At 42.4% G+C, this 27,026-nt stretch overlaps 1 protein-coding gene across 1 annotated transcript in view; it reads right to left on the bottom strand.

Moving 5' to 3' along the window:
- SEMA3A (semaphorin 3A) overlaps positions 1-26,182 on the bottom strand; it is a 332,620-nt gene extending 306,438 nt beyond the window's left edge. The window contains exon 1 of the mRNA XM_061582314.1: positions 26,130-26,182. The gene's annotated coding sequence lies outside the window, so the exon portion shown is untranslated. The remainder of the gene's footprint in view (positions 1-26,129) is intronic.
- Positions 26,183-27,026: the final 844 nt, after the last annotated feature.

Raw genomic sequence — 27,026 nt, 5'->3', positions numbered from 1 at the left:
GCGTCCATCATCTCTGGCTTGATGTGAAAGGGGATGTGAAAACCCTCTGCCTGAGAAGCTGGAGAGCAGAGAATACTAGGCTAGATGGGCAAATAGTTTGACCTAGTATGAGGCAGCTTCCCATGTTCCTATATATGGATCCAGCTAAGGCAAGGGCAGATATGGCAGTTGAATAATGTATTTATTTATTTATTATACTTGTATACCGCTCCATAGCCGAAGCTCTCTGGGCGGTTTACAATAACTAAAAACAAATACAATTTAAAATACATCTTTAAATTTTTTTTAAAAAACACAGTTAAAAAATTTAAAACAATATAAAACACATGATAAAATGCCTGGGAGAAAAGGAAAGTCTTGACCTGGCGCCGAAAAGATAACAGTGTTGACGCCAGGCGCACCTCATCAGATAAATCATTCCATAATTTGGGGGCCACCACTGAGAAGGCCCTCTCCCTTATTGCCATCCTATGAGCTTCCCTCGGAGTAGGCACCCGGAGGAGGGCCTTTGATCTTGAACGTATTGTACGGGTGGGTTCATATCGGGAGAGGCGTTCCATCAGGTATTGTGGTCCCAAGCCGTGTAAGGCTTTATAGGTCAAAACCAGCACCTTGAATCGAGCTCGGAAACATAAAGGCAGCCAGTGCAAGCAGGCCTCTTAACACCATGAAACAAGATTGCTAACACAATAGAAGAGGATTTTTCTTTGCCAAGGACAAATATATTTAACCATATCATTTCCAGCTCCAATCCTTTCCAGTGTTCAGTGCATACAACCAGATTTACCTCTTCCAAGGCTTCCTTAGTGACTTGTACATGCACCCATGCCAAATAATTTGATTACTCCATGGGATAAAAAGAAATCCAAGAATACTGAATTGCCTACTTTAAAAACATATATCTATGAAAATAAAACACACATGGCCTGATTCTGTCCACCTTCCTCCTCTATATTTTCTTATTATCATAATTTATTGTTCATAGGGATGAATAGGACAGGAGGCCATAGAATCTTTAATGGTATATCTATAATACTTTCCGCCAGTACCCAAAGCATTTCACTTACATTAACTTAACAGTCCTTCCTATAACTCTGCAAGGCAAATCGGTGTTATTGCGGCCGAGGGTTGAAATAATACATGGACACAGTAAACTGGGCTGAACAAAGGGCCACTTTGTTAAACTATAACCAAAAACTAATCTGCAGAGGAAAACAAAGGTGAGGGAACTGTCTATAAGCAAGCATTGGAGTACAGCTCTCGGGCAACCAGCCTCTGCTGGGGCAAGGGTAAGCCCACATCACCTCCCCCCAGGGCCCTACAACTCCAGGTGGATGAGGTAAGTGGGCCCCAGAAGCCTACTCGGGCTGTAAAGCCTTTCCTGGCAGGCCTCTGGAACCACCAATCACCTCCAAAGATACCTAAGGGGGCCACCTATCTGTCCTTACCTACTTCCCTTCCCGCACCTAGCCGCACAACTGACCAGACAACTTAAACCCAACTCAGGGAATTAACCTTAACTTTGTTGAATTAGCCAAATTAGCCGAAATCACCTATTAAACACAATGCCCCCTAACCCGATTTCATCCCACTGCTACAGTGTGGAAGAGGCCGAAAACCTGTTCGCCAACCAGGGTGGGCAGGTCAAAAATTCCTATTCGGCCCCAAAGCGACCGTGAACACGCCATAGTAATGGGAGGGCGGGGAGGGAGTACGCGTCAAGAGGAAGACTGGGAGGGTGGCCTGGGCTTAAATAGGCCTGCTGCTGCCCTGTCCATTTATGCAGTGTGCCGCGCACACACTCCCTGTGTGACAGGCGATGGCTGCCCTGTCTTCCCATGGTGACTGGGGCTTCAACCCCAGCCGCAAATATGCACTGCCTATCCAGGCTTCACTCAGGTGGGCGGAGTGGGACTTTTCCTATATTGCAGGTGAAATAATGACCTGCTGAAAGACACTGTTATAGGAAGTTCAGAAGACATACCAGTCTCGAAGCTAGACAGGTACTTTACTATGTCTCTAAAAAAAAGGTAAAGGTGTCCCCGCACTTATAGTGCGAGTCGTTTCTGACTCTTAGGGTGACGTCTTGCAACATGTACTAGGCAGACCGTATATATGGGGTGGGTTTGCCAGTTCCTTCCCCGGTCTTTCTTTACCCCCCAGCATATGCCGGATTCTCATTTAACCGACCACAGATGGCTGGAAGGCTGAGTGGACCTCGACCCCTTTTACCGGAGATTCAACTTCCTCCTTCCGTTGGAATCGAACTCCGGCCGTGAGCAGAGCTTTGGCTGCGTTACCGCCGCTTACCACTCTGCGCCATGGAGGATCTTACTACGTACGTGCAACCACTTCGGTACTAGATCCTTGCCCCTCTTGGCTTATAAAAGCTAGCAGGGATGGAACAGTTGGCTGGGCCAGGGAAGTGATAAACGCCTCTTTACGAGAGGGAGTGGTCCCTGGTTGTCTGAAGGAGGCGGCAGTAAGACCACTCCTGAAAAAACCTTCCTTGGACCCAGAAAATTTCAACAGCTACAGACCAGTAGCAAATGTTCCATTCCTGGGCAAGATCTTGGAACGAGTGGTTGCTGGCCAACTCCAGGCGCTATTGGATGAAACTGATTATCTAGATCCATTTCAATCAGGTTTCAGGCCCGGTTTCGGCACTGAGACTGCCTTGGTCGCCCTGTATGATGACCTATGTCGGGAGAGGGACAGAGGAAGTGTAACTCTGCTGATTCTCCTTGATCTCTCAGCGGCTTTTGATACCATCGACCATGGTATCCTTCTGGAGAGGCTCGCGGAGTTGGGAGTTGGAGGCACTGCTTGGCAGTGGTTCCGCTCCTACTTGGCGGGTTGTCTCCAGAAGGTAGTGCTTGGGGAACATTGCTCGACACCGTGGGACCTCCAATGTGGAGTCCCACAGGGATCGGTTCTGTCCCCCATGCTTTTCAACATCTACATGAAGCCGTTGGGTGCGGTCATCAGGAGTTTTGGAGTGCGTTGTCATCAGTACGCTGATGACACGCAGCTCTACTTCTCCTTTTCATCTTCTTCAGGTGAGGCTGTCAATGTGCTGAACCGCTGCCTGGCCGCGATAATGGACTGGGTGGGAGCTAACAAACTGAGGCTCAATCCAGACAAGACTGAGATGCTGCTTGTGGATGGTTTCTCTGACCAGGTGGTGGATATTTACCCTGTCCTGGATGGGGTTACACTCCCCCTAAAGGAGCGGGTTCGTAGTCTGGGAGTTTTCTTAGATCCTTCCCTGTCACTTGAGGCTCAAGTGGCCTCGGTGGCTCGGAACACGTTCTACCAACTTCGGTTGGTAGCCCAGCTACGTCCCTACCTGAGCAGAGGGGACCTTACATCAGTTGTACATGCTCTGGTAACCTCGCGATTAGACTACTGCAATGCGCTCTACATTGGGCTGCCTTTGAAGACCGTTCGGAAGCTACAGCTTGTCCAAAATGCGGCGGCCAGATTAATAACGAGGACCAAGCGGTCGGAACACATAACACCTGTTCTGGCTCGCTTACATTGGCTGCCAATATGCTTCCAGGCCAGATTCAAAGTGTTGGTTTTAACCTATAAAGCCCTATACGGCGCGGGACCACAATACCTGTCGGAACGCCTCTCCCGATATGAACCTGCCTGGACACTGCGCTCTACATCGAAGGCCCTCCTCCGAGTCCCAACTCATAGAGAGGCTCGGAGGGCGGTGACAAGAACTAGGGCCTTCTCAGTGGTGGCCCCCGAACTCTGGAATAGTCTCCCCGTTGAGGTGCGTATGGTGCCGACGCTGCTGTCTTTTCGGCGCCAGCTTAAGACCTGCCTCTTTTCTATGGCGTTTTAATTTAAATTTAAAAAAATTATGTAATCTGATTTTTGCACTTTATACGTTTTTGTAATATTTATTATGCACTTTTTATGAGATGTATTTTGTATTTTCTGCTGTACACCGCCCAGAGAGCTATTGCTAGTTGGGCGGTATAAAAATCTAATAAATAAATAAATAAATAAATAAATAAATAAATGTCTCTAGTCTTAAACAATAACAGCAACAGGAAACACATGACTCTGCCCAGATATAATTAAGTCCACACAACCACTCAGAGAGTTCCTGGATTTGAACTACCTCATTCCACTGGGGGATACTACCTGCTGCACTTGAGGGCTGCACAAGTAATGTTTATGTGCATTCACTTCTGCAGGTGGTGACTTCCTCATTTGATTCAATGGAAGGGACATCTTTGAGTCACTGAGCTGCCCCACCTCTTGAATAAGTCTCATGAGTTACAAGCACCCTATGAATATAACTGCATATATGTTCCTTTTGGATTGCTGTAATGAACCCCAAAAAGAGGATTCCGATTTGTATAAAAGTTGCATGTGAGAATTTCTATAGATCCAAATTTAGAAATAACTACTATAATTTAAGGAGAAATGCAATTCATCCCACCATAGTGTAGAAGACTGTGACCAGATGGCCTGTGTGTCTGTGCAGACGTTTGGTCAGGTGTTAACTACTGATGGGCAACTTCAAGGCCCCTGCTCCTCTCCCTTCTTAGGGTTCTTTTTGTTAAACTAGACTTGGACAGGACAGCCTTTCAAAGACAGGTGTGTCCTTTCATAGCCCTTCAGACAGAGGATTGTCCCCTGTAATGTAGAACACATGACCACTCTAATTAGGACTAATGTAGAGCACAATGGATAGATCCATCTATGTCATCATCTCAAGGGGACAGATTAACATCTCAAGAAATTAAAATAGCATATATTCAGAATGGCATATATTCAGAATATCAACAACAGACATTGTTGGCGCAATTGTGGTTCCTTTGGGACCTACCGGCATTTATCGTGGGCCTGACTCTAGTGAATCAGTTCTGGATTGAGGCAGAGCTTGGAAAAGTTACTTTTTCTTTAACGACAACTCCCATCAGCCCCAGCCACTATGGCCACTGGATTGGGCTGATGGGAGTTGTAGTTCAAAAAGTAATTTTTCCAAGCTCTGGATTGAGGTAGTGTCAGAAATAAGTGCTACTACTGGCCAAATAATACACCTTGATCCAGGCCTTTTGTTGGTTATCTAAAGGGGCCAATTATACTCTTGTTCTAAAAACTTTAGTGATTTATTTGTTAGTAGTGCAAGGCTTGGGATAGCTCAGGGCTGGAAGGATGCCACCCGCATTACCATGAATAACTGGTTTCAAAACATGCTGTACATCATTTTTTCAGAAATACTCACTCATTACCTTAAGGTGCTACAAGGAGATGCACAGTTACTTTGTATGGATATATTTATAGAGGCCACGTTTGTCTTTTTTCATTTTTCTTGTGGTCAGGGGCTATGGTATTTTGATCTTTCTTATATAGTTTTTCAATTGTTTTCTCTCTCTCAGTGTTTACTTATTTCCTTTTTCCTCAATTTATTTATTTATTTATTTAATTCAATTTTTATACCGCCCATAGCAAGGCTCTCTGGGCGGTGTACATTGGATAAATATATATATATATATTTACATTCAATTTAAAAACCACCTGATCATCAAATCAACGATTTAAACATACAACAAAAGTGAGATTAACATAATAAACCCATATTAAATACAAATCAAAAGTAATTAGAGAAAAAAAAGATGAAACATATAACTATCTTTACAAACATTAAATACAAATACTAAAATACTAAAAATACTAAAATTACCCTCTTATGCCTTATTCTCTTGACAGTAGAGATTACTTTTTGTTCTAGATCTGTATTTTATTAATGTTAAATAAATTAATTTTTAAAAAGAAACTAAATCTTTCCTCGTTCCCATTAATTTCTTTTTCTTTCTCCTTGAAGCCTATCAAGGAAGAGTTTGGAAAAGTTACTTTTTTTGAACTACAACTCCCATCAGCCCCAGCCAGCATGGCCACTGGATTGGGCTGATGGGAGTTGTAGTTCAAAAAAGTAACTTTTGCAAGCTCTGTTCAGGGTAATATTGGAGTGAATTCTACAGCATATTTGCTTGCTTGCTTGTGTTAATTTATGAATACATTAAGATGTTGTGTTCTGTTTATTTATGTGTTTATTTATGTGTTTTGGGGACCTTTGGCATGAGCAGTAAAATTTATACACAGAGATGGGTATTTTTCCCCACTCCAATCTCAGGGGCTTGTTCTGCTGTAATTGCACAAGCCTTTGGGAGAACAACTTTTCCCAGGGGCCACTGGGTTCCATCATCCTGGTGCACTGCTGGAGTGTCCAAAAAGGAAGGAAAGGGTGGGCAGGACTCCGTCCTCTCCCTCTGCTGTGTGATTCTGCTGTTTCTTCCACTCCTGCACTTATTAAATAGGAAGAAAAAGGGAGGTGGGAACTGCATTGGGGGGATGTTGAGGGACAGAGCTTTTGGGCAGAGGGGATAATGGATTATTCTCTAGTTTAGAGATTGGGGGCTTCAAGATTTGGACTCCAGGAGAGTTAAGATATGGAGGACCCAAACTTTATTTCTGAGCCTGGCTCAAGTGAATGCCACTGGCGTTTCTGTTTGTTGGTGTTATTAGCTCTGTCCCATGTCCGTCAACCTTCCCCCTTAGACACAATGCACAGCCAAGCTTTATGGCCCGCTAGACTTCACCCGCTAGGGGCAAACAACCCCCACCAGCCTCCAACCCATCCCACTCTCCCCTAGTTCCCATGGGTTCCAGGGTTTGTGTCTTAGGGGTACTGCAATATGTAAATTTCAAGGGGGGAGAAGGGAAGCAGAATTACAAAATGTCTGCTGATAATTCTGGATAGACTAAATGTTCTGAAAATCTTTTCTAATTGTAGCCAACGTTCGCTCAGCATCTGGTTGTCACTCTATCTAAAACACAACTCCAATTATATTTTATTGAAAACCATCTCTTCTTTTTACAGATTGAGAATCCTTTTGACTTGGACAATAAAAAAGGAGGAAAAAACCCTGTAGCAACAGAGGTTACAACCTTTACATGTGTTTGAGTTACAGCAGGACGCAATCAGAAGGAGTGACAGAGATGGGCTGTGATTACAATATTTACTACAGACACTGTGGTTGTAAACTAGAGCTTTCCCAAGACAGGGTGTGTGTGTAAACCTTTTCTGCCTCTGAGATAGAGGGGATAAAATCCTAAAACACAAAAAAGGGAAATTTTTGCATGTATTGCAGGGATGGGGGGAGAAATTACTTCAGCTTTCATTCCCCCCCCCAATCCACCAGGCTCCACACATCAGATACAATCACCCATTTTCACCAGGGTATATCAGAAAGAACTGCCCTGAAGTGAAAAAGAGAAGGATTGTGCTTTAGATTTAAACAGTGGCTGAACACAGTAACATAGAGTTTTAGAATGACAAGAAATTGGCAGGGAGCAGGGCTGGTTGGGCCCTGGCCCGAGGGCCCTGGAGCTACAGGAGCCCCTGAGGGGCCCTCCGCTCCCTTTCCACAATCCGCACCCCCCCACGCCCCCCCACTTACCTTTCAGCCGGCTTTTTAGCATTGCCCTTAATGAAGATGGCGGCCACAGCTTCCCTAAGGTACTGAAGCTGCTGCCGCCATCTTAGTTGATAGCAGAGATGTGTGCGCGTATCGCGCACATCTGCCATCAACAAAGATGGCGGTGGAGGCTTCATTCCCCTTAGGGAAACTGTGGCCGCCATCTTCATTAAGGGCAATGGTAAAGACTAGACAGGTAGGGGGCCGTGGGTGGAGCGCATGGGGGGCTGCGTGTGTGTGCATATGCGCACGCGTGCACACCCACCCACCGGGGGGCTGGGGCAAGCTGATGCCTAAGGGCCTCCCCATGCCTGGAGCCGGCCCTGGCAAGGAGTTTGGTCTGCCAGGAATAAGAACTTTGGGAACTCTTATGATTGGTCACTGTGGCTCAAGATACACCACAATCACACCATACTCAGGATAAAGGGCTACCACCAAAACCAATACCTCCATTTTCAGTTTCCTTATCCTAGCTAACATATCATTCGATGTAGCTGCAAAACAGGGCAAGTAATATTGCACCTTGCAGTGGAGATCTTGGATGCTGGTGTCAGCCTTCTATTCTGTGTAAAATGTTCTGCGCTTTTATATTGTTCTTTATCTATGTGATATAATCACAAAAACCCATAGCAACTCTAGATCCACATGGCAGAATGTAACATTGATATGCCTTTACTGTGATAGTCTGTCCAAATATATGCAACTTTTAATTTTGATATGCCACGTAGTTATCTCCAGGGTTAGGGTGGCCATGTGCCCTGCAGAGGACAGTGTTTGAAGGCTTGTCCAGCTCTCTGCCTGTTTAGGGATAAAGAACCATAAGAAGAAAAAGCAGAAATGCTTGAAGTTGCCTGGCAGCAGTTAGCATCTGGAGAGCAGACTGAGCAGGTCCACGGCTCCTGGTCATTGTCTTCCCCTACGGTGGGAAGTATTGTATTTATATTTCAATTATCGTAGTTGTTTCAAAAATTGTATCTAAGGATAGAAATCAGCATATGCAAATTGTATGTAAATTTCTGTCACTTTTGAGGGCTGAATTTCCTCTTTTTTTGGTGATGTGTAAGTGGCCACACCATCTGCAAGACTATGCAATGCACTGGTGTGCAGATTCTACATTTGTTTAAATTACATGTGGTAGAAGCATCAAAATGCAAAGGTTTTGGGGTAGTAATTACAGAGGAAAATGACACAGACATCACTCCACTTTTGGTAATATTCTGGACCTTTATTGGAAATTAAGGTGGCTTTGAATATAAATTTCCTTTCTTTATATATTTTTCCCATTATATCTCACCACAACTAAACCCATGCCCTTTGTTCTGCCAACTCTAGCACCCTCAGCAACCCAAAATCTCCCGTTGCTGAATAGGTCTGCTTTTTTTTTTTTTTTGGCTTTACTGTCCTGTATCATACCTCCCAGAGCTTGAATTTCATGCTTTCTGTTTCTTCCTTTCATTCCTACCTCTTCAAAGGACACCGTTTCCATAAACTCTTGAGTTCTTTGGCTCAGTCAGTGTGAATCCGATGGATATTTACTTGGAAGTAAGTCTCACTGTAAATACATGTGACCTCATTTGAGAATATTCTGTCATTTTATTTTTCCAACCTCTCTTCTGTCTCCCAAAATGTGTCTCTTTAGAAAGCAAGCTCTTCAGGGCAGATAATTTTTTTTGTTGCTGCTACTCCGAGGAGAGCTGGATCATGTGGGAGAGCAGGCAACCATCATCTAACCTTCTCTGCAGCATGTTCCTCTCATCAGACCACACCCTGAAGCAGCAGAGAACCTTCTTGTTGCTAATGTAAAACACGATGTACACTGATGACACTATGTTAACAGCATCTGTAACTACTAATAGTAATACAGGGGTTACACCCCAACATGAATAATAATTAAATAAACTAGCAGTATTGCAGCCCAATTCCTACCTGGAATTCTCACTGGTTGCAACAGAGGTTAGTCCCCACTCCCAAGTGAGTATGCACAGGACTTCAGTCTTATTCTTGTTCTAAAATGTGTTTTAAAAAGGTAAAGGCCTCCCTGCACTTATAGTGCGAGTCGTTTCCGACTCTTAGGGTGACGTCTTGCGACGTTTACTAGGCAGACCGTATATATGGGGTGGGCTTGCCAGTTCCTTCCCCGGCCTTTCTTTACCCCCCAGCATATGCCGGGTACTCATTTTACCGACCACGGATGGATGGAAGGCTGAGTGGATCTCGACTCCTTTTACCGGAGATTCGACTTCCTCCTTCCGTTGGAATCGAACTCCAGCCGTGAGCAGAGCTTTGGCTGCCTTACCGCCGCTTACCACTCTGCGCCACGGAGGGCCTTAAAATGTGTTTAAAAGACAACAAACATTCAGGGAAGTTCTGAATTATCAAGTGCGTGTTCCATGTCAGCAATAGTCCCCACAGAACTTGATCGTTTAAGCTGTGATAGGATTGCTTTTAGCGAAAAGAAGAAAAAGAGCTTCCTTCTTGGATGTGTCTTTGCAAGCCTGTATAATATCTAACTGATGGTATCACTTTGCAAGCTTGTGATACTTCTCCAAAGGGACGCCCTTCTGCTGAGCTGGCAGTCTAACCAAAGCTCTTTTACCATCTCTTCTACAAAAGCAGGGTTCTATGGAAGTGCGGTGTTAAGAGAAATGTAAAACTGGCTCTTGGTAAGAATAAAAATTATAGCAATCAAGGGATCTCTTTACATTTTTCACACAGTGTCACAGCTAAACTGTCAAGACTGGCCTTTGAGTGACCTGGATTGTATGCGGACGGATGGGATTTTGTCCTCTGCAAGGTTTAATTTCTGCCTCCCCTTCTCTAAAAATGGAAGCACCATAAACAGCTTTCACTTGAAGTGCGAACACTGCCATATTATGGCTGTAAATGGAGGCTTTATTGAATTCCCTCCAGGGCCTTTGCTGTTAGGCAGAAAGAAAGTGGAGGGGGGAGGGGAGGGAAAAGACATCAAAGAGCTTTGTGTAGAAGAAGGTATGTTTAAAGGGAGAATAAAATGGAAGTTCTTTTAATTCTATAAACAAGAGCTGACAGGGTGTTTATTGAAACTTGTCTGTCTGAAAACGGGCTGCAGCTTCTCCAGAAATAACCCATCCTGAAGGCTTACACATTTAATTTTATCATTAGGTAAAATTGCTGTAGGTTGGAGGGAGCTGAATTATCTAATGCTCAAGCAATTTAGTACACTGCTTAGAAATATTCTGCACATTTCTGGTGAAAAGTTGCTTTCAACCCCTTTTTCATTATTCTAAACAAACAGTGAATCTATATAAAAAAGTTGCTACAAAGTGTGTTTTGCTCATGACAAAGGCAAGACATTGAGGATAGTTTTTCATTCTCTTTTCTTTTTTTGGACTTGCAAAAAAGATGCACTGAGATGCTTGGTCTAAAGGAATTCTCCCCCTCTATCGAAGGAATGGTAAACTCTGAACAATTTCCAATCAAAGGTCCAAAGCAGAAGTGACATTAAGGCTGAAATCCTATACACTGTTACCTGGGAGCAAATCCTGTTAAACTGCACATGTGCAGTCTCACAAAAAATGACATCTTCCACCTCTGTAACTTACTTTGCATCCTGATATTCCCCTTTCTCCTGTTATCCACTACCCAATGATGTGAGGTGGGAGAACATGAAATATGTTATCAGGTCATGAGCCAATTTCTAGTAGACTAGACTAGTTTCCCTGAAGTTGGTGAATCAGTGTCTTGGCTGTACTGCTGCAGGATGGGTTCATATGATGGAATCTTCCTCAATACAAAAACAGGATCTGCATATAGAAAACTAGCATGTCAGGGAGAAAGCTAGGAGAAGTGTCTTCTCTCTGACATTTAGGACCAAACTACATATTATGTTAAGGCACAATCCAACTTGTATTTGCGCTGGGCTAGGGGGAGGTGGCTGAGCCAGGAGGCTCCTGGCGCCGCTGGGCTCTGCTGGCAGCCCTTGTTCTGGCTGAGCCGTGACATGGCCAGGACCCTGTCAGCTCAGCCAGTGGTCCGCTGGGGATGGCCAGCCTGGCGCACAGAGAGCTGGCAGAAGGCCCGAAAACAGGGCATTCCGGGGGCTTAGCGGAGGAGGAGCCAAGGGGGGGGCTTACATGACATCCTACTCATGTTCGGGGCACTCCCATGGGTCCTGATCTGGGCAATATTTCTGCTGCATAGGAAAAATAATTACAATGGTGCTCAATAGGGAGTGCTTACTTGCTGGTAGGGGTATTCGTCGGACCCGGCCTTTGTTTTTCCATTTGTGTGCTTCACTCCCAAATGAACCAGTGTTCAGCCAGCCCAGCAGCACCCAAACAGCGAGTTTTCCACCAGCTTCCCATGACTTGAATTGTTCTGCCCACCACATAGCTTTGCCCTTAATAGCAGGATTGTTTTGGCAAATAGACAGTAGGGGCCTTTACCCCCTTTGCCCTCCATTGTGGGCTCTGTCTGCATTTGCACTGCCACTAAAAGTTCCATTCACTGGGGACCTTTGTTCGGCAATGCAAACTGCAGGTGTGGGAGAATCTGGATTGGGACCATAGGGCATGCAAAAGGTTAAAGATCCATACCCCCCATGCTAATTTGGATTGGACCTGCACACTGCACCTGCTAACGAAAAGCCCCCACAACCATTCACTTTAGGGCAGAGTGACATGCTAAATGTCATGTGCAGCTTTTTTTTTTTTAATGAAGGAACATTCAGGCCAGAAGTTTGCTAATAATACAAATGGGTTCATTATGGAGGGGCAAAAGGGGATATGTCTGCATTTGCCATCTAGGATTTCATTTAGCAAAATCTAGGACCTCCGTTTATTTTTATTTTTTATTTTATTATACACCTCAAAGAATATATAACGCATCACACATCACATCACAATATAAAACTGAAATAATGTAAAAACAGTTTATTGTGGGATGGAAGGGATGGGTATAAACATCTGCAAATTTTGTAGCTCACACTTCGCTTTTATTTTTGTGAAGGATGCAGATTAAGGGGTTACACCAAAGGCTTCCCCCCAAAGTTGGGCTTTAGTGAGGATTTGAAGGAAGACATTGAAGCCCACAACACAAATCCCATTAACTTTAATGGATTATAGTGGCTTAAGCCATTTTTGGAACAGTCTGTGGGTTGCACTGAAAGACAAACAGGGCTATGTTACTCAGGTCTATACAACTGCTTTCATTTGTTAACACAGTTTAACCTCAGTTGAACCCTCTGCCTACTGTTTGCGGCAAAGCAAAAATTACTTTGATGATTGCTTGCATTGCGACAATGGCAATACACCCTTTGGGTAGTATAATCCTCTCTGCTTTCAACAAAGAGGATTGATGGCTACTCCCAAGTAGTTTTTGTTTGTGATTGATAATGGGCAGCATGAGTTTCTTTCTCTCTCTCCTAATATGCATGTGTGAAGGTTGACCTTACACAACTGAGCAGCAGGTGGAGATCTCTTCAGCACAGTAGGATTCAGTGTTGGCATGGCTTTTGGTGGGCAACTATAGCACAAAAGAAGCAACACCTTTAGGATTCAGAAACCTCCAAACTGAAAACAATCTTTTGCCTGGGCATTTTCAGTTAACTTGATCTCAGCTGGGATGCACAGAGATGTGAGGAAGTCGGACTTTGAGCGCCTGCACATCCCTTCACAAAAGTGCCCAAGGTTTACATTGCATTTGGATGACTGGGTAGTTGTTTCTAAGCAAAAAATTCCTGCATGAGTAAGCAACATTTTAAATTGAAATATGGAAAGTGTGTGTGTTTTAAATGACCGTTCAGACCAAAACATCTGCTTCAAAAGAATCCAAGTTTACTGGGTGTCATAAATGTAACATTTGACATACTGTGTGGCATAGAACTAAAGCCACAACATGGTGTATCGCAGTGCAGGAATGACAGGGTCCTTCTGGCTTGACATGCACTGGAATGCAAAACGCAGGTTTTGGTCTCAAGTTCAAAGAGGCCCTGTAACTATATAGGCCTTGAAGTCACAAAACAGAGGACGGCATATGGTTAACATCTTTTGGGTTGTATTTTTAAACACACGGATATAAATATACAAGATTCTGAACCGATTTAAAAAGCACCTTTTCCAGATTAAGTTATGGTGTTCTCTCCCCACCCCCAAATCAACTGCATCACATGACTCTGTTTGGGATGTACTAATTGAGCAGCACATGTTAGAAAATGTTGAATATACAGCCCCTGTTAAATTTCCAAAAACAGAAGAGTGGCATCACCATGCCGTGTGGTGGAGTGTTTGCCACTTGCATTGCCTACCACAATCAGAGTGTGCAAGTCATGGGAAAGCAAATTATTATTATTATTAATAATAATGATGATGATGATGATGATGGGGGATGGGGTCACATGATATCAAAATAGGTCTAATAACCGTGATATATAAATAGGAGCCCTATGGACAGAGGCAGTGTAGTTATGAATATCAGTTACTGGGGATAAACAAGAGGGGGAAACTGTAACTTCCAAGTCCTGCTTGTGAGCTTCCCAAAGCATATGGCTGATCACTGTTGGAAACATGATGCCTTTACAATGATCAGCTGCAGAATTGAAAACTTTATTTCTTTAACAGTGAGCTGAAATTTCTCAGCATTTTTTTTCTGAGAAAATTTCTGACATTTTCTTTTCTTACCCTTTGCAGTTGAAAATAAAAGTGACTTTGGACAATTTTCTCTGACTATTGTCTATATTTTTGTGATTGTTGTTGAGGCTGCTGTTCTCTCTTTTTCTCTGCCCCTCCCCTCATACAAACATACATGATACCCTGGGATGATGCTAGGTCTGGGACCTTGTGGAGAATGAAACGTGGTAGCTAGCATGCTTCCCTGCCCCCCTCACAAACTTAGGGGAAAAGGAAGAAGCTGTGCTATTGCCACTGCTAATGGTGACTCTCACTCCCTGGAAAATGTCAGTGAAATGATCACTCCAATGTTTAGCCAATGAATGGGATGGTGAATTTTCAGAGCCTATGCCCACACAGCTCTAGTTTTTGTATATGAATAAGTTCAGCAGATCAGAGGCAGCATGTCTGCATGTAATGGATGCTGGAGCCAAACAACAGAATCACTCTCTCACCTTCATGTCCCACTTGTGAGTTTTGCTGCCCAAGGCATCTTTTGTTCTCAAAATGGAATGCTTGATCTGATCCAGCAAGCAGTGTGTATATGTGTGTGTGCATGCATGTGTACACACACACACACACACACACACACACACACACATATTGCTGGGTGTGCTTTTTAAAAAATGCACTACCAAATTTATAAAAACAATGCACTACCAAATTTTCTATGAAGAAAAGATTATACAACCTGTGCAAATTATGCACATTTGCAAAATTTCAATTATTTTGCATAATTTTGTACTGCAAGGAGCTACACAGCGAGCTAATGGATCCCGTCCCTCACCTACTAGATATTTTATTCGGCCACTCCTTGTCTTCTAAGATTATAACATACAGTACATTCTTCACATAAACTTTCAAGCATGTTTTCACAGCCATAAAGGTGAGAAACGAATTATTTTTCAACAAAAGTTGAATTCTCTGCTCCTATGGAATTGCAGAATGCACAAATTGGGCTAAGCTGACCCTATAGGCATGCTATATTTTTAAAGCCTTGATTTAAGAAAGTATCCTTGGTGGTAAGCATTAAGTAAATGCCTTCCAGCATAAACCTATTTGAGAGCATGAACCCTAAAAGGCACTGTATAGTATAGTATAACGGCCTCTGTGTGTGCATGTTTATGGAATGTGTTTTCCAAGTCTTTGGCATCTGAGATCCTGGCAGCAAGATATTTAGTGCTGCTGCTAGTTCGAATCCCCACACAGCCATGAAACTCACTGGGTGACGGGCCAGTCACTGCCTCTTAGCCTCATGAAACCCTATTCATAGGGTCGCCATAAGTCGGAATCGACTTGAAGGCAGTACATTTACATTTATAGTACCTATAGTATTTGTGAATCAAGTAATAATAATCAGTACTTGATTGATTCCTAGTACATTCCTTAAACTTGAAAAGTCAGCGTCTCTAAATAATTAAAACATTTATTTTTTTAAAATGTAATAAATGTCAAATAAGCATTGGAAATACCCCCTTTTAAAAAAAAAAGACTGTTGATATTCTTTGATCTTGAACCTTTTCTGTGGGCAGCCCATCTATAATTCAGTTCTGCTGGATATTTGTGTAGTGTACTACCTATCTAACAACTTACATTTTTACCTAGGGAATTCGTTAATTTAATTGGGCATATAAATCTTTGTTTGGATTTCCTTTGTAACTGCTATATTTGAACACTCCTGTCATTTCCTTTTGGCATTTTTATTACAACTTCTAAACAGAATCTTCAGGCCAGGGTTAGCGTGGCTCAGAGTAACACATGTCACCTTGAAGCATGTGCATGTTAAATATAAAATGATCATGCATAACAAGCTCTAACTCTTAACTAAATTATTCATACCAGAATTAAAATGTTAATACCCACCAGAAGAATTAGAGAAAAGATTTAGGGCAATTCTCTTGTATTTAAAATGCTAAATATTGTGATAATTATATTCTGTGGCTTTGTAAATCAATGGTATATGATTTAGCTGGTGCACTTCTGGCCACTGACTTGGGACTCCAGGTCTCTTGAGTGTTAGAATGGCGGACAACAAAGCTTGTAGTTAGTTACCTGAACCAGCAGGGGGTGATAGACAGAAAAAGTAATCCTTGTGTTCCTCTCACTGACTCACTCTTTTGTAACTCAGGAAGCAACCTTGTTTGGTTGGGGGAAGGTTGCCCCTCTTCCCTCTTCTTTACCAGATTGCTCTCTCCTTTGTTCTCCATCTGTGTGTAAGGACATGCCACCCTGAGCTCCCACTCAGAGATGACTGTGTAAGCTAGAAGAAAATAAACCTTTAGCTTACTTTCTCACCTTCACCAGTGGTCTTAACAAACTGTTTTTATTGCAACAGACTTTGGTGACTTCCAATACCGAGGCCCAGACCTTGAGACCAGAGTCAGCAGATCAAGGACTGGAGCCTGGTGGCACCTGGCTTCACCAGGGATGGAGCCTGATAGACATGATGGGATGGCACAAGTGGCAAAGTCTCTCCAGCTAAGCAGAAAACTGCCTGTTCCTTGATTCTAGGTCCATACCCTGAGATGTTAGACCTTTCCCTGGGAACCTAAAGAAGGAAGATAAATCTCTAGAATTTTTCTTTTAAAATGTATTTTTAAAAAGCAATAAGATGACACTACACATATTAATATAGCCAATTAAACTATGCAGCATTCATTTCTTCAAACCAAATGATAGAGGTAGGATATTCCAGTTTTGTAACAATTCCATCTACAATTCTTGTCCTTGTCCCAGAGCCTGAGGAATGGCCCAGTCATTCCTGTTGTGGACCTATGCTCTCGAACATAAAATACAAACATGTCCCATACTGCAGGAAAGTCCACTGCAGATGATTTTCCCTTTGCTAGTCACAATTTGTAAGTCATTTTTTTTCAGCCATTACAATATAACAGAGACAGGTGACCCAGTTTTCTTGTTAAATTATCAGCTTGTTTTCATTTCTTTGCAATCTGCATCCTGGCAGCTGCCAATAATAAGCCAATCAAAGGCCTGTTGAAAACCTCCACCATTTTCTTCCTCCCAGATGTTTAACAATATGAACACTGGGGACATAACAATACTGTTTTGTTATTTTTCTCATTTCCAAAAATAAAATGTCTCCCAGTATTTATATACCTTATCACATTGAGCCAGACTATATGGATATTATAAAATTGTAGAGTTGGAAGGGGCCTATAAGGCCATCAAGTCCAACCCCCTGCTCAATGCTTCGTTATATAAGTGTCTCCTTGTTCACAACCTCGCCAGCAGTTATTATTCCCTGCGCTTATAATATGGACCAGTCTGAGTGGTGTCAAATACCATTTATGAACCCATTTTAAGGAATTTTCTTGGGTGACCACTGAGATAGAATGAACAGGTAGTTTATTCCACACATATCTGCACACCCAGGTCACTCTCCCATGCCATCCTCAAAGCACTGGAAGAAATTATTTCTGTCTCAATTAATAAAGTAGAAATTAATAAAGAAAACAAGCCTCTTATAGTATGTCCATATTCTAGTATCAGCCTCTCAAAGCATGTTAGCTCCCTTGTGGTGTTATCTTTTTTGATTGCATTTGAAATAACGTAATGCCCCTGGTGAATGTGTCTCAAATTAACCTGCAGACCCTGGAGTTTCTTTTCTAACCATCTACTGGCAAAGGTGAGAACCAGTCTACCAGTGTGAAGGAAAAGGGAGCTACATTCAGTCACTGAACAGAAAACGACATTTCTGGAGAGATGCACCTGCCCAATATCACTCCTTTGTATTTGACCACCAAGACATAGAAGACAGATGAAGCCGCAAACGGATGAAACAGCAAGAAGGCAATGGAGAGTCCCATTGTGTCAACACCATTGATAAAACCTTTTGACTGTGTCCTCTGACCCCCATTTTAGAGGCACCTCGAATCTCATAGTGGCACACGTAGTGTTGTGACTTGGCTGCTACAGAAGGCACCCTATTTCAGTGCTGCTGCTTGATAAGCATAGCAGCTGTTTCCATCTTGCTGCAGAGATATGTTCCTGTGTACTTTCTTTCAAACCTCAATCTCTGTGTCTAGCCTGTCAACGCTCCTTAGCTCAGGGTCACAGAGGAATCTGTTCCACCTCCCTTATCACGCACACTCATATGCAGCACTTCATTTACTCAGGGCCATTTTTTGGTAAGGAAGGAGCTACGGGCAATAACTCAGTCCTCAGAAGTTTGGGAGAGTGTGTCTTCAAACTCCTAAGGGTCAGGTGATGCTTGCTTAGTTGTGTCATTTCATTTACAGGCACCTTAATTCCCTTGCAAATGGACACTTGATGACTGATGCCTAGTGAAAGAGATTCCTATTGAACTTAATTCTTTTTCTCCACACAAGACTTCAAAGAAAAGCAAAGGAGTAACCCTCCAGTTTTATTTACTGTGTGTCAAGAAACCCAATATCATACTGTTGACCATAATTATTTAATATAACTTTTTCAAACATTGATGTAGTAGGTAGGTAGCCCTGAATTTAAAAATCACAAGCTTATCCTCTGAGCACCTGAAAGGTGCTACGTAAAAGCTAAACAATATTATTATGCTACTGATTCACAGTATGAAATACATACCTAAAAGGCACATGCAAGTCCTACCGTGTACAAGCAACACACGATGAAATAGCATATTTTGTGAGTTTCTCCCTGTTCCCTGCCCATTTGTCTGTGGCAGATGTTGGTGGGGGATATAAAATGACCATGCGACACAACATGGCATGTTTCACATAGACTGAAATCTCACGAGGAATTGGCTGAGCCGTGAATAAGCAACATAAAGATCAGCTGTGGAATGAAAGGAGCAAGGGACCAAGAGAGAGGATTTTTACAAAAGCCATAATTTATTGTTCCTAATTATTCTAGGGTGACATTGCCTGGAGCAGCTGGCTTGGTGGGCTGGTGCCATGGTGCTGTCACTTACCAGGATGGTGTGGGAGTTGGGAGGGTGGAAGTGAGGTCGAGCCTGTGTGGGTGCACTGGCAGGAATTTTGGATTGATTGCACTGGTGAGCCTGAACAGCCTCAACCTCCCCACTCTGCCTCACCCATTGTTGGGAGGGCACCAGTGCAGCTCTACCCCACTGTACCAGCTGCTCCTGGACTTGGCTGTTCTTTTCTTTTGTGCTTTCTACATTGTGGATGAAGGAACATGTGTGGAGCACCAACCCAAGACAGGAGCACTTAGTTCTTGCTATGCAGTCTGTTCCTTCCTCCAAGAATAAATTAGAGGTTTCCCTTTCCTGCCAAACCCCTGGTGAGAAGGGGTATTGCAAGGTACAAATCCATCACGCAAATTTACATATGCTCATTTATATGTAGAGATGCAAATTTAGGCTGACTTTTAAACAATGGGAAACTATGGCCATCAGGGTTTTCTCTGAACTATGAGGTGACAGTGGGCCCAGTATGCTGTATGTGGATTGGGTCCTTAGCCCCACCTGCAATCTGTCACCAAGAGCAGCTTCTTCTGCACATGATAAAACTCGAACAAGGGCTGCAAGTTGGAATGTCCTGTGCATGTTAGGTAGTGGAAAACAATATTAACCTCGTTCAGATTGGTTGCTGTGGATATTAAGCTACACCTAACACAGCAAAAAGCCATCTTTATTGTGTACTAGACCCCCACAACAGATAGGTGTGGGTGCTGTGATGCCTCTCGCGCAACACTGTGTTACATGCCATGTTCTTGTTCAAAAGTTGTGACATTTTGGCCAGAGGTAATCAGCCACATAAATATGGTTCTAGACACATCCCTGAGTTTCAAAGATGTCGGCATCTTTTTGAATTAAGTACCAACCCTTTGGAACTTGACTGAAGGGCAACGTGATTGGCTGCTGTAAACACTCATGGTGACTAAAAGCTTAACTCTTCGATAGTCGAAGAAAAGATCCTCTCCCCCAATCCTACAGTGGACCGAAAACGTGACCCAACAAGCAGCTTATGAGAAAGTGGCCTTCTATAAGTGGGGAAAGGATGGAAACCGATTGGATATATGGACTTCCTACACAGACTTGATTGCATAAACAATGAACAATGGGCAAGTTGGGGCCAATAATCAAATCTCCCTGGTTGGCCACTGTGAGAACAGGATGCTGGACTAGATGGGCCATTGGCCTGATCCAGCAGGCTCTTCTTATGTTCTTGTGTTCTCCCTCTCTGTCTCCACATAGGTACATAACAATTGTTTATTGTAAATGTCATTATTTCCTTAATTATTGTTTAGTGTATTTGTGTGAGTATGTTTTTTCCCCTTGCATGTATTGTTTTTTCTTTTTGCACATAAAATATTCAAAATCTAATAAAAACTGTTAAAAAAATAAAACAAGTGTCTCTGGGGAATTAAAGTGATGGATAGCTGGGGTCTCACCAGCACTGGGCTTTGCGGTCCATCCAGTTGCCAGCAAGTAGAGTAAAAAACAAGAACAGTGTTTCTTTTTTACAAAAAATGGGGGAAAGGGCATGATATCTGGGGACCGGCACAAAAGATCTGAGGCTCAGGCCTTCTTAGCACCTCCTGACAATGCCCTTGATGCTGAGTGAAAAGTGAATGTTGGGATCCCCTTTCCTTTTTTTTTTGAAACGCAAAGTGGAGAGTTTCTGGAGGTTTATTCTTTCAATACAAGCCTTGCATTTTATGGGCATTCCTCAAAACACTGGGAATTCTGCCCACCCCATGCACACACCCATGCATGCACGAATCTTATTTTTACTGACATTGTTTTGGTGTAGACAAAATATTAAGTTCTTACTGTCAGTAAGAGCCGCTATGCTGTTTCAGTTGCTGAAAATCCCGCAACCCCAGATATTACAACAACTGGCACATGTTAAGGCAAGAAGGACCCATTAAGGAGTTGTGACCTTCTGCACAATAAACGGCCATCTTGCAGGGAAAAAAAAATCCTGTTAAATAACTGTAACTAACTGGGAGTTCTGATTATCAGGAGGCATCCCAAACTGCTAGCAAATGAGAAGCATCAGTGGATAATTATATATAATGCAGGAAGCCAATTACCCTTTTTATTGCTGAAAGTGCAATGAAGTGTTTCTCCCGGTAACCTATAGACTCATCTATGGCTCAGGGTCATAGACTTGTAGCATGTAGGATGGCAACAGAGGGGTTATAATTTAAGTGAAACAGAGTCAATTCTTTATTTATATGTCGATAAAACCAAAGGACTTCCTTTCCCTTGTGTAAAATATTTTAAGCCATCCACATGGCCTTATGAAGTGGGGTATTGTTCTTCACTAGTCACAGTGGAAATTAATGCAATAAGGATGTAATTATATTTGAAACTCTGCAGAGGAAATACAATCTCTGTTCCCTTGCCTGAAAAATTCCATAAATAAAGATCACGCAAACACCCTATTCCTAGAAAAGCTATGGGACACCATTTGTCTCACATATATTCTAAAACACATGCAGGCAATCTAAAGCCCTCAAACGGCATCTAGCTCTCAGCTACTCTTAGTGTGGCTTGCCAGGCCCTGGGGAGCCCCACCCATTTCCCCTGCTTAGCCATCAATTATGCAAAGACCCATTCTCCCCAACATATAGGAATGTGCCAGGCTAACAAAAGAAACATAAACAATGGAAATTCAGTGTGCAAGGAGAAAAATGACAACCTTACTTTCACATGCAGCACAGGTTCATACATCCCTAGTCTGAAGTGGTATACTCTAAAATATTGATTTTACCACATTTAGCAGCATACGTAGTCCAAGCCCGAGAGTTAGTGCAGTGGGGGAGTGGCAGGTACAGTTTTGGAAGACCTGAGTTTAAATTCCTGCTCAGTTATGAAACTCACTGGGTGATCTTGGGCCCTGTTGTGCGCATTCAGCCATAGCTGTATGCTTTGCATACAGAGGGTCCCAGGTTCAATCCACACATCTCCAGGTAGGGCTAGGAGAGACTCCCTGGTCAGACATTGCCAGTCAGCTTTGACAGCACTGAGCTAGATGGACCAATAGTCTGACTCAGTATAAAGCAGCTTCTTATGTAATAGCAAACATTGAGAGGATGACTCTGATTTTTGGATGCAACTGTTTATGTAATGTCATAGGGATGGAAGAACCTGTCAAATTTGGTCCTCCTGGTTTCTCATTTGAGAGCCAGTGTGGTGTAGTGGCTAAGGTGTTGGACTATGACCTGGGACACCAGGGTTTGAATCCCCACTCAGCCATGAAGCTTGACCATGAAGCTTCATGAATTGACCTTGAGACACTATCTCTCAGGCTAATCTACCTCACAGGGTTGTAATGATGAAATGAGGAGGGGAGAACCATGTACATTACCTTGAGATCCTTGGGGGAAAACTGTTGGGATAAACAAACTTGCATGCATCCCCACTGATAAGGAGATGCCCCTTCTAGCTAGAATTGGGGGACATCTCTGTGCTTGTTTACCATGATGTAACTTCCTTAAAGGGTGGGGTTATTTACTTCTCTCCCTCCTTCTTTGTTTAAAGGATGTTGATCTCTTTAGCATATTCTCTATTAAGCTGGAGGGAGTGAGAAGCATCATATGCTTCTCTTCCAAGATGACCATTACCATGGACTAAGACTTCTATTTTTCTATCCAAGCTAGAGCCTATGTTTCCTGAACTATGAAAGGTCGTGAGTAAACATTCTCTATACTTTTTACCTAAGAAGACTGTTGTTTATTTCAATTTAAGTAGTGTGCATGAGAGGGGAAGGTGGGACTGGTTATTCTAAGTTCCGCTGCTGTGTAAATACTTTGCTAAGAAATAGGACTACAAACTGTTCCTATTTCATTTAAACCAAACAGAAACGTGGATATAAATAAATCAATATCTCATAAATTTTGAGGATGAAATGGGATTGTTTCCCTGTCTACCACAAGAAGGAAGAGTGTGGTGCAAATGTAACAAACAGTGAATTAACACCTATAAAATTTTAACAACATAGGGACTGTCACGAAGACTTTGCCACTCTAATGGGCAATAGTATCACTGTCTTCATTTTAACCATAAAATAAAGAGATGGGCTGATATGCACATTTTTATAGGTTCATGAGAACATACTACTTTAAACTCCAAATATTGGAGGTGGGGAATATTTCTAAAGGCTCCCCAGTGCAAAAAACTTCCATAGCAAAGCAACACATCAGAAAAAGAGGTTCTGACTGAACCTGTCTTTCTTTTGTGCTAGTTTGCTACATGTAGGGAGCTTTCTGTATGCGGGAGCATTAAAAAATGCCAGGCAACTGTAGTCTGAAGTGGTATAGACCAGAATCTTACCACTGCAATCTGCTGTCTCATTATGCATAATGTGTAGAATGGCTTTTAGCATCATGCAGAGGGTGTTTAATAAGCTTTAGAACAAAAACCAGTCACTTGCCTAACCAGCCACATAAATCATTTTTCTCTTTCCTTCCACCTTGTCAGACACAGTTCCATCTTTGGCTGGATGGTTCCTCCCCTCCTTGCTCCTGTTGTTGTTATTATCATCAGTTTATTCCTTGTAGCTACCACACAGATCTAAACAATAACATTAGCTCAGAAGTACATAAAACAAAATGCAGTGAGTAGGTTCAAAAACTATACAACAGGAGGCTTTGACCTTGCGCTTATTGAACAAAAGTCCCCTGCTTCACTGCCCAACATGGAAGTCCTCTTTTGAAACCAAGAGGACTTGCAAAAGCTGTTTGTGATTATGATCATTCCTGCTACTCGCAGTTATATTCCAGCATTCTTTAAGGAAGCGGCATAATTGGATAAGGTTACTTCACTTTATCTCAACAACCCTGTTTAGCCTGAGAGATAGTGACTGGCTCTGGGTCACACAGTGATCTTTGTGGCTCAAGTGGGGTTTTACTCCAAGTATCTCCAGTCCATCTCTAACACTCCAAACATGGCTGCTTTCAGACATGGGGCTTATTGCGTTAGTTTAACGGATGAAAATGGTAGTGCTTCTGTCCTGATTTCTAAAATTCCTTTCACACTGCAGTACCCGTGGCATTAAAGAACAGCAGCTTTTTCAGCCGATATGTTGGCATTTTGTGCAACTGTCTTTTACATGGCTGCAATGAACATATTGTTTTCGTCCCTACACCCATTATACACATGCACACTGTGTTCCCCACTGTGTGGGAGGTCTAAGATCTCATCCTGTTGCCATGCAACCCCTCTGTGCTTAGTTGTAGAGACACAGGTGTGTGTGCGTGAAAGGCTGCTGCTACCTGTGTCTACGCTGGAATACTGGTACAGTTTTCATCAGACAAAAAAATCCCATGCTCCTAAAGGGCGGGAACACACTGCATGCTGGGATGCCTGTCATGTGAGCAGCTGCAGCTAGTGAAAAGCTCCCACAATTTTCCGGATTCCCAAGCTTGCAAACTGGTTATTTCTGGTATCATCTAACACGAAAACTAACGCTAACTTGCACTATATTTCCCTAGAATTCCAGAACTAGCTTGTACGTGATGTGAAAGATCAAAGATAATGCGCAAAGTAGCAGGTAAGAAATCATCAGAATAATGGAATAAAGTGCAGTGTGAAAGCAGCCCACCAGACCACACTGTAATCTGGCACAGGGGTTGGCTGCTTAAAGCAGAGAGGGAAAGCCAAAAGTTCCACTGGGCCTACCCAAACTCTTGGCACACCTGAAATAACTCTTTGCATCGTAGTCTTTGCTGGAAACAGCATAAAATCATAATAAAATAAAACCAGTCTGTTCTATGAGGGTGATCTGATCTTGACAATAACATCACTTCCAGTCACCACTTTTTATATGCAAAAACATTCTCCTGCTATCCTGAGTGAATGTAGCAACCATGAAATTGGCATAGGTATATTTGATTGTATAGAAGAAATTTCACCTTTGATTCATCATTTTCATTTTCAATATGTCTCAATAACTCAAGCGAATATCCTTTCTTGTATTGTCATAAATTGAACAATATAGCAAATTATGATCTGTTCTTTTCATACCATGCACACCACATATACAAAACCACACAGAAAAAAATACGTGTTAACCTTCGAGATATGGCTTGATTTTTGCAGATTTAGCTAAAAGCTTGAAAGAAAGAGAAGACAAAGCATGCCAATACCACTCCAAAATATGGCTCATTTTTATAAAACAAAAAAGAAAAACCTGAGCCGTAGATCAATCATCAGGTCCTTTGCAAGTCTGCAAACAAGCCCCCCATATAATACAATATACTCTTGTACTCAGTCAAAAGTCAAGAATCTTAATGATCAATATTGCACATCCTGTGATTACACTTTAGCCATCAGCAAATTTGATTACATTTTGTCACCTGCTCTATAAGATGTTTTTGGGTAGTCTACTTTCCTCAAAACATTAGAGCAAAGTTGCATATCTTCCAACGTCCCTGATTAAAATCGGATAGGTATATTTGTAACACCATCATGCCAAGGACTACTAAATCACTTGCACAGACCAATTATGCATTGCTGAGATCTCTTTTCTGCATGCAATGTATTGCATTTACTTTGCAACAGCCTGGGCTGTACTGCCTTCTGTGTTAGCGAACTGACCATTACAGTTTCCTAATGAAGTATAATAGAATGTTTCATCTCTCATTGGATCTGGTTGTTTCAGACAAACTACAACCGCACCTCAAACACTAGAATCACATTCCATCTGCTCCTCATTCAGATTATCCTTCAGAGATCCCAAAGGAGGCAACTGAAACCTGACAAATGGAAACTCTGACAAATTAAGACCCCTCCCCAAGACAAAACAGGAGTAGTGTTTTACTAGAGACCAGCACCAGAAAACAGGACTTATCCGACATAAACAGGGACAGTTTGAAACATGTGAATCAGTACATAAATAGGTGCCATAACTATCCACATTTCAACAAGTATAATCCAAATTCTGCCCTGAAAAAAACCTGTAGAAATTCCAGGAGGTACTTGTAACTGGGGTCTATGAAACCTATTTTGAGGGACTTCATTATAAATATTACCAAAGTAACTTCTACTTACCTCTAGCAGTTGAGAAGGAGAGGAGCAGGGAGAGAGCCCACCAGGTCCTCTCACATGCCATTCTTAGTGAGCCAGCATCTTTCTGTTCAAACAGGCCTTTGGTTAAACTGGCACAGCTGTTTGGGGTTTTATCTTGATTGTTGAAAAATAGTGTTTTAAGGGGGTTAATTCTTTTGTACAATAGCATTACTTTTACTTTTCATTATTTAAGCTGCCGCAAAAGGAAGGGAATGGGAGATTAATTTTTAAAAATAAAAATAAGGAAACTATCTTCTAGGAGGAAGGGCAGGACATTAATTAATTAATTAATACCTATTTCTAGGTATCCTTGTTGGAAAACATCCACTTTAAAAAAATGAGTGAGTTAGCACTAGCATCCACTATTTTGGACAAGGGAAGAACTATAGTTGTTGCATATTTCTAAGACAAGCTGACAGACTTACACAAAATGGATCTTTAGACATTCATTTTCCACCCCATATGGTAAGGAAGCTGATCCTGGAAACAGGTTAGGGTAAGCTCTGGAGGGGATTTACATAATAAAAGATTTTGAAATCCAGAAGTGTTAACTTTCCAGCTCTTTAAATGAAATTCTTTAGAGAATAAAGATAATGAGTGATGGGCAAACCAACCATGCCCAGTGCAATTTGTACTTGGGCTTGGAAAACCAAATGATTCCCCCCTCTTCAGTTGAGAAAATCTCAGTTCAGACCCAGTTATGCCTCCCCCCCAATATCATCAGGACCATGGTATGGTCTGATCATAACCTCAGAACCCCTCATTACATCACTGGAAGTACAACTGGATCTGGTTTCAACCTCACCCATTTGCAAACCTGCTAACCCCATCCACAGGACATTGGTAGACTTAGAAAATCACATTTTCCAGAACTCCATG

Source organism: Rhineura floridana, chromosome 8 (genome assembly GCF_030035675.1).
Source record: "Rhineura floridana isolate rRhiFlo1 chromosome 8, rRhiFlo1.hap2, whole genome shotgun sequence".
Lineage (NCBI taxonomy): Eukaryota > Metazoa > Chordata > Lepidosauria > Squamata > Rhineuridae > Rhineura > Rhineura floridana.
Note: the sequence above shows the minus strand (reverse complement) of the source record. Positions and strands in the feature narration are given on the sequence as shown.